We start from the raw sequence: 9,298 nt of genomic DNA, 5'->3' as shown, positions 1-9,298 counted from the left end.
TTTTTTTTACTAGGTAAGTGTAAGGAAATAGAGGATAAATAGGGGGTCAAAAGTTACCAATTTTTTCTAATGTCAACAAAAACTAAACTTTTGATGACAAAGGTAAGTTGTCTACACTCAAAATTTAAGATGTGATAAGAACATGATTATTAGTTCTTAGAATCTCATTTTTAAAAGTATTTTTTTCTAAATGATGAAGATTAAAAGAGTTAATTGTTGAAAGAACATAAAATGTTCTTATTTTGTCATGAAAAAAAATGACATTTTGTCAAGCATGTTTCTTTCATTTTTAAAGTTCTAATTAAGTATTTTGAATTTATTTCATTAATGAAAAGTTATCTAACATCATATAATACTATTTTTTCTAATTTCTTAATGAACATATTAATTTTACTAATTTTCTAAGGGGACCCATCTTTAAATATTTAAAAAAAGCATGCTTCTCTCCCCATTTTGAGAGAAATAATCATTGTAATTTTTTATTGTGTGTAAAATGAAGCGTAGAATGTGATAATATAATCTTTTAAAACTTAGATGAATGGAACTAAAATTAGAAGAAAAAATAATTATATGATTTAGGTTAAAAATGAAAGACACTACTATAAATAATTAAAGATCAAAATCTTAATATGTTTAGATTTTAAAATATATATACTTAGAGAGATAAGATATTGTTGGACGTTGTAGTGGTATTTACATAATTTTATTTTAAAATATATAAACTTGATGAAGAGTATTCTTGCAATTTGTATTCTTTTGATATATTTTTAACAAAACAAAAATTTGGATAGCCAACATCAAAGTACAATTGTGAGGATTGTATATACAAACCTAAGGGAATGTGACACCTAAATAAATGAAAAGAAAATGAATTCAATTGTTATGTACATATATTCTATTCTATATACAAAAATAAAAATATTGGCTAAAAAATTAACTTCTCATATTTTCTACCTCATGTTCATTATCATTCTAGTCATATGAGATGCAAAATTATATACATTACAACAAAAGAGAAAACCGTTTAAATTTGGAAGTTATTATGACCATACAATTTGTACCTTAAATTAAAGCATAATTATTAGGAAAGAAATTTTCCCATAGTATTTATAATCATTTTTAGCATAGGCTTTGCCCTTAAATTTAGAGGTAATTTGTTGAGATTGATCTAGAATATTATATTTGTGGGGGCTTTGCACTCACCTCAAAGTTATCTTGCCAAAATAATCATTAGATTCATAGGTAATGTTCAGAGTATATGGGGTTTCAATTTGTTTGATCAAGCTCTAAAGGATTATATTGGAGAATTGAATTCCTTTGAAAAAACACATGAGAATGTATTTATTTAGGTTGTTAAAGGAAACATCATTGCAAAGAGTGATAACTAAGTATAAACAAGCACAACATTAAAGCAGTCAATTGAGAAAAGATTTTGTCTTTAATATTTTTCACAGAAGTAGTATTTGTATAAGAGTAGATGGGTGGATCTACATTGAAAAGAATGTATTTATCTTTACTCTTAAAAACCAAACCATAGTGGTAAAGCCTAAATACCTACGCTAGAAAGAAAACAAGAAAGAAAAAGAATGGACATAGTTTAGTAGATACAAGTTAAGAAATTAGTCCATAAAAGGGATTAAAGGTGAGATGCAAACCAAGTCAATTCAGTTTTTTTATGAATAAGTGTCACTATTTTATTAATTAGAACATAATAATATACACATTCACAAAAAAATAGATGGATAGATAAAAGATCACACTCCAAGAGTCAAATGAGGTTGAGTTCAATACTAGAAACAAATAGCAAAAAAAAAGTTGCTAAGCAATGAGTGCAATAGTAGTAGGAGGCTCAAGTCCCAGTCCCTAGCTTATCCCATACATTAATGAAGTTCGAAATGACATTACGTGATCTCATCCTTCATCAACTTCTTTTTTAATTTTTAATGCAAGATAGAGAAACAACCAACATTAGTTAAAGAAATCATTTGGAAGAATCAATAACTGATTACCTAGAAGTACCACTACTTGTTTCCCAAATTCTCTCTTTGAAGGCCACCCACAAGTAGCACCCTAAGGGGAAGGTGAAGCAGAGCACCACCAACTAGACCGCGATCTACTTTTGTGACTGTTATCATGTTAGGGAGATGTTTGAGGTCGAAGAGTCTAGATATCACGAATGGAAACTTGTTTTGATTTGCCTCCAAGCAGATTTTATAAAAGTCGACACCCTTGTTGCCTATTTAATCAAATAAAAAACACTCAACAACCAAACCCAAATTTTTATTTACTATTTAAACAATGTACTCCCTAACAATAAATTTGAATTTAAAATATCACTCAGTAGCATATAGCGATGAGCATTTCTTTGAACAGTTGTGCTAACTGCTGTGGAATAGGCTGGTCGAGTGTGTTTTTGGTCATCATCCTTTCTCGAAAGCTACCATTGAAGAGAATAATTGTGGAAATTGAAAGCTCATGCGACGTGTTAATCCATAGGCACATCGTACATAGCTTTCAGTAGTTGACTCCATCTGGAGCTAGAAAGCTTGGCGTCTGAGTATAGGTGGGTAAAAAGGAGGATTCTTGATCATTCGAGAATTCGTATCTAAATTCTATGGTGACAAACACTTCTGTGGAAAATTTTATAACGAACTATTTGACTTTTTTGGTGTGAAAAAGAGGATTCTTCCGTTGAATTCAGGAAAGAGATGGAGAGGAATAACCATTATTTTGATGGCGGTGATCTATTTCAGTAAAGCCCCCTTTGCTCCAACCTCCATATCTGAAGAGCACTAACTCCACTGAAGCTCATGGACAGCGCTCAGGAGTCAACTGAATCGCTGAGGTGCTCTTCTTGTGCAATTGATTAAAAATTGGAGTTTGTTTCTGTCTGTAATGTTACATCATCTGTGGAGTAATTTTGATTTTCTTATGTTCTAATAGTTTTGACACTTTGATGTTAAAGGTCAAGTAGTTGAGTATATTCTAATAGATGTGATAGTTTTGTTGTTTTAATGTCTAATATTTTAATCTTATAGTAATAGTAGTCGTGACTTTAAAATTGTTAGTGTTGATCATGAGTATTCATAATAGATTGAAATGTATTTTTTTTAATCTAAAAAGTAGCAAACCATGTGATGTCACATCAATGCACCAGTAAAACATGATTTAATGTAGAACAGTTATAACTTAATATAACTAATGATATACTCTCTTTTGTGTCTTTTTGAATACCTCAACAAAAAACATGATGATGTGACATCATATTTGTTGATGTGGATCCTGAAATCTAACTTGTAAGCATGGACCTTAATAAATAAGCTGCTGCTAAAAATTGAAAGTGATTTGAAATCTTTACATAAGATTTTGAAAGGCATAAAATTACAACATATTTTTTTCTGTTCATTTATTTTTAAAAGGTATAGAGTTCTCTATCAATGATGTTTAGTAGATCTTCTGATTTAAGTCGTAAAGTGAAGCCTCATCCTCACTGTTTGCCTAAGAATCTCCATATCAACAATTTTTCAATCTTAAAGAAAATATACTAATAAATGTTATAAAAGAAAATGTTTTTAATATTTGATCCGCTAACTAGTGCTGGCCATTATGGCCTATGATATCCTTTCTCCCATACACCATAATTTTCCCACAATTAAAATAATTCAACAAGGGGGTTTCTTTATCCAAAATTCGAATTGATTGCATGCAATTGCCTGTCTAATAAATATGTCAGACAACTTTCATGAGTGAATTTATTGCAAGGATATTTCTAATTTTAAGAGTTGTTAAAACGATTGGACTTTATAAGGCTGCTATGAAGATCTAGCTTAAAGTGAGACTATTTAGTACTTATGCAGATGAGTTTATTTGTAACTTGCAGGCATAAATGTGTAGCATGCTTTAGACAGTTCAACAAAGTGGAGCATCTAGTTGAGCACATGAAAATTTCTTATCATTCTCCACATGAACCAGTTTGTGCTATTTGCAAAAAGCATTGCATATTCTACGATTCACTGAGGGAATATTTGATTGGTATGTTTTCCTTTTATGTTCTCCATTATCATAGTATCATCTTTTTCCCTCCTTTTCATGTAAAGGGGAATCACATGGGTAAAAACTAGAATTTCGTGTAAGCTCTTTGGACAACCTTAGAAGTGGAGCTTATAAAGTACCACTGCATCATGTCAAAATATTAAGGTATTTTTAATTCAATAGCATATAATGAATATCCCCTAATTCCAATTTTAACTATTTAATACCCTATGGTATTGAATTGTTCTTGATTAGGTCCATTACCCAAAGCTAAGTGTGCTAAACAATTCAGTGAAAGGGGATGCAGCCTCTGTCTCAAAGTTTTCCCCACTACAGAACAACTCATTTATCATCGAGCAGCATGTCAAACTCTGACACCACTACCTCCTGTAAGTTCTTAATGAATTTGCAGCTCTGTTTTTTTAATTCCAAAGTTTATTGATAGTTTTATTAAGAAAACAGTGGTAAAAATATATAATCTTCTATTTCTTCATTCCTTTTTTTTCAATGAAGAATGCCCTAATTTCAATAATTATCTTATGAAAAAAGAGTGGCTAAAACTATATAACCTTCTATTTTTCATTCTTTTTTCAATGAATAATGCTCCAATTTTTGGTGATTAGTCATTTTTTCCAAAGGAATCTTCGTTTCATAATCTTTGATCCATACAGATTACCGAGGGATGAATTTCCTCGGTGAATAAAAGAATTCCAGCAGAAAAAGAGCAGATTTCTACCATTGCACTGGATTGTGAGATGGTGGGTGGTGGTCAGGATGGGTCTCTAGATCTTTGTGCACGAGTCTGCTTGGTGAACGAGGAAGAAAAAGTGCTTTTCCATTGTTATGTCAAGCCTCCAATTCCAATCACAGATTACAGGTTATAAAATGTTTCCAACTTACTTTTTTTGTTAGCCTGCCATTACTATGTGAATTTATCATTTATATGGATGGATATCATTTGCAAATATGATATCACTGGCATCAAACCAGAACATCTCATGGAGGCCATGCCACTCAAGCAAGTGCAAGAAACAATTCAGCAAATTTTATATAATGGAGAAGCAATTTGGTGAATTCGTTTGAAAGGGGGAAAAGCCAAGGTTCTTGTAGGACATGGCTTAGATCATGACTTGCAATGCTTAGCAATGGAATATCCTACCCATCTTATTAGGTATGCATATAAAATTGAAGCTATCTTATGGTTTGATTATTTTAAAATTAAGAATATAAGGTAATAATTTATACATGTTCAGTTCTCAGGGACACTGCTAAGTACATTCCACTACTAAAAATTAGTAAAGCCAAGAATTCACTCAAGTATCTCACTCAATCATTTTTAGGGTGATTTATTCTGCACCTTATTCATTGGCTCTTACGTGTATAAGAAATATACTAAGATAAACTGATTTTTTAAGTGTTATACTACACATATCAAAGGCATAGTCTTAGAAAGCAAAGTGTGTGAATAGAAAATTGTGTTTTGGGTTTGAATTAGATGTTCTATTTAAAGTATACTTGGCGCTGCAAAGTGATACATTATAATATCAAAGAAAAGATGTGTATTTGTATGTTTTGGCAGGTATAAGATTCAGAATGGCAATCATGACCCTTATGAAGATTGTGTGGCAGCAATGCATATTTACAAGAAAATGAGAAATCGGGACCATTCCCAGTCTGCTTGTCTCAGAGCAACTGAATTTGTTAGTGAGAATGCGGTGTATTCAAGAATGAAACAGAAAGACCTGGAGAAAATGAGCCCCGAAGCTCTGCTTCATATTTCACAATCTGATTTTTACTGTTGGTGCATGGATTCTAGGTCACAACCAACTTGACTAGAGAAGCCACTTGAATCTCTTTAGCTACCTTAACTGGGCTTTCATAGGAGGGAGTTTGATGCATTGGTTATGTACAACCCACCACTTTTGTGTCTTAGCAAATGCTGGAGTTGGATAGAAAACTACAAAATTTAATCTGCATTGTCATACTGTCTTAAATTCGAATATGAATCATTAAGCATTTGCTATACTCATGCTTGCCTTAATTATTTGCAAATTAGTCAATCCATTTGCAGTAGTTGTTTTAAACATGACCAAGAAATAATATCATAAACAATACATTACATAATACATTATAGATTAGCAAACAATATTGTAACTCTATGATCGTTGTATATCACAAACAAATTTCAATAGAACTCAAACATCATTCACCACTCCGAGTAATTAGAAAATAAAACTGATGTAGAATGATTATATCTGCTTTAAATTGTTTATTTAATATATTACTATAAAAATAAAAAAAAAATTCTCATTTATATCAGAGGGAAAAAGTAGATTGATATTTTATTAGTCATGAAAGCTTTCTAAGAATTCTGAATTTAGGTCAACCATAAAAACCCAAATGAATTCACAATCAAATCAAATCTATTAATGAAACATAAACAATGACTCAATATAACCATTATACCTCTAATACAAACACTTTGTTTAGGTCCATTGTTTCTTTAAAATTTCTTCCAAAGAATGATACTGTTGTTGCTTTCAGATTTTAGTACAATCGAAATGACAGTATAATCACATGAAAGTTCAAACAGTGTGATTAAGGAATGAAAATGAATGAGGGTCACCTTTATAGATTTCTGAGATGGAGATGAGGATGAAGATTTCAACTGTTCAAAATAGAAATTTGTCATTTTGAATTCATAAAAGAATGATAATGAATTATTTTTTTAATTGGTAGATAATACAAAATTTTTATTGATGATTAGTTAATTGATGGTTAACTAATGAAAGAACAGTTAAGTTAGAAAAAAGATTATGTTTCTAAAATAAAGAATAATTAATTTAGAAAGAATATTATGTTTTCAAAATGAGTTAATTAGGAAGAAGATTAAGTTTCTAAATGAAGATTAGTGAGATAGAAATAGAAATTATAAATGGATAATTAGTTCACAGTTAGTTAAATAAATAAATATTATTTAATAAAATAAATAATTAAAAATTAAAATTATTAAAAAATGAAATTTAGTTTACATTTAATTAAATAATGAAATACTATTTAATTAAATGGATGAATGGAAATAGATTTAATTAAATAATTTAAAAAATATTTAATTAATATGCATGAGGAAAACAATTGAAAAAATAATGAAATAATTATAAGTTATTTAATTATAGAGAAAATGAAAAATTAGTAGATTAATTAAATAGTTAAGAATTATTTAGTTGCTTAAGAATAAATGGAGGAAATTTTATTTTTTTTAATTATTATGGATGAAGTAGAATGATGTTAGCTTGATTATTTAATAATTCAATTAATATTAAAAAAGACCCATGAAACATTATGAAGAAATGTGTTACTCATTTTTAGGTGTCTACATGTGTGTGTGTGTGTGTATACATGTACATACATACATACATAATGTATTATATATGTCTATATGTATCATGTGTGTGTGCGTGTGTGGATATATGTATGTGTACACGAATAACATTTTATTATCAATATATATACAAACATATAATATAAAAGAAATGACTATGTGAATGCATGTAGAATTGCATGGTATTTGTTATAAAAAAATTTTAAATTGAAAAAAATATTAACATATATGAATAAAAAGAGGTATTTTGCATATGTAGATACTAAATTAGTTCTACTTATTTTATTTTGAGCACTATGAATTGACAATGGATGAATACATATATTTATTAAACCAACTCATGGCTAGGTGTGCAAAGAGTATTGTACTTAATTGGTTAAGATATATAATTAGTATGTTAATGTATTAAAAAAAAAATTAATAGTGGTTTTGGATTAGTCAAGTGGGAGAGTAGTTTTGTGAATAGATGACTTAATTTATTGTTATTTACAATTAAAAAATATTTGGCCAAAAAGATATTGGACATATGCAAAAAGATGGGGTACCAAAATGTTGCCACAACCACTTTTTTTGTTGGGACTACTACTAGTGCACAATCTGTAATGCCCCGCCAGGAAACCCCGAAGGGATAAGCCAAAATAACAAGAATAGAGTGCAAATTTTTTTTTTTAAAGTTACAACACATAAGATGCAACAAGATAACAAAGATTCAGATTACATAGCGGAAGACATTAACGACAATCTCCTAAAGAATTTCCCAACGAGATTACTTAAATTCAAAATTCATTTAACTCACACCATTAATCCAATAAGCTAATTATCTTAATAACGAGATAATTCATAATCAGGATAATTTATTTCAAAGAACGGAAATATAAATCACAACAAGGATTCATCATTAAGATCCATTCATCAACCTCATTCAAGCTTTTCAATTTAAAATTACAAATCATACATCTACATTTCTAATACACTAGGATTTCATCATAACATAAGAGATCTTTCCAAGCATATTAAATTCCTTAACAACAACTGAGTATAATTCATTACTCTAAGATACATTATTCCATATTCCAACTTATTGCATTAAAAGGACGATTTCACACATGCATTACGATAAATCGCATCTCAACCAATTATGCATTCGATCCACATGGCATTCAAGATAGAATTGAATATAAGCATTTCAAAGTTAATTTCAATTATCCACTTAACCATTCTAACATAAGCTAATCATACATGATAAAGCTGAATAAAGGAAACATGAGAGAATACACCACATAACACCATAATGATCTCGGAGTTCACCCCTAAAGGGCTACATCTCCGGGTCTGCTCAACTGCAAGACCCCCTCAGATAAATAATAAGGTTAAGAGTACAAAAGGTTACACCATACAATCCAGCCATCAAGGCGATACATAAATAATATACAGATGACCACATCGGTCCATAATACATAAACGATCCTTACAAAGAACAGGATCCAGCTGAACATAATCAAAGCTAAAACAAGAGGTCCAGAAGAGCATCCATAAACTGAGCCATCACCACCCAAGGTCTAACATGGAACCGACTCTCACAAGGGCAGAGACAAAGGACGACTCACAAAGGTACTCAAAACAGGACAAAACGACAACACACTAGCGAACGTAGGGACAAGTGTCATCACACAACCTGGTATGGATACCATGGCAAGTCTTCATAGGTCCCGGCCCATACACTGGTAACCCTGGCAACCTAATCCGAACTTCCAGCCCATCCAAGCCTCATGTGGACCCACACATCCTCTCGTGATGACAAGGAAGGTAGTTTGCCGTTTCAGGCCTTCTCACAGCATGTCGAGTCTATGCTAGCACTCGTCCCATGTGTGAGGCACATTATCT

The 9,298-nt window shown here is 30.6% G+C and overlaps 1 pseudogene; it reads left to right on the top strand.

The window, feature by feature from the left end:
* The first annotated feature begins 2,810 nt into the window (after positions 1-2,810).
* Positions 2,811-5,864, top strand: LOC131063530 (uncharacterized; annotated as a pseudogene).
* Positions 5,865-9,298: the final 3,434 nt, after the last annotated feature.

This window comes from Cryptomeria japonica, chromosome 4, assembly GCF_030272615.1.
Source record: "Cryptomeria japonica chromosome 4, Sugi_1.0, whole genome shotgun sequence".
NCBI lineage: Eukaryota > Viridiplantae > Streptophyta > Pinopsida > Cupressales > Cupressaceae > Cryptomeria > Cryptomeria japonica.
Note: the sequence above shows the minus strand (reverse complement) of the source record. Positions and strands in the feature narration are given on the sequence as shown.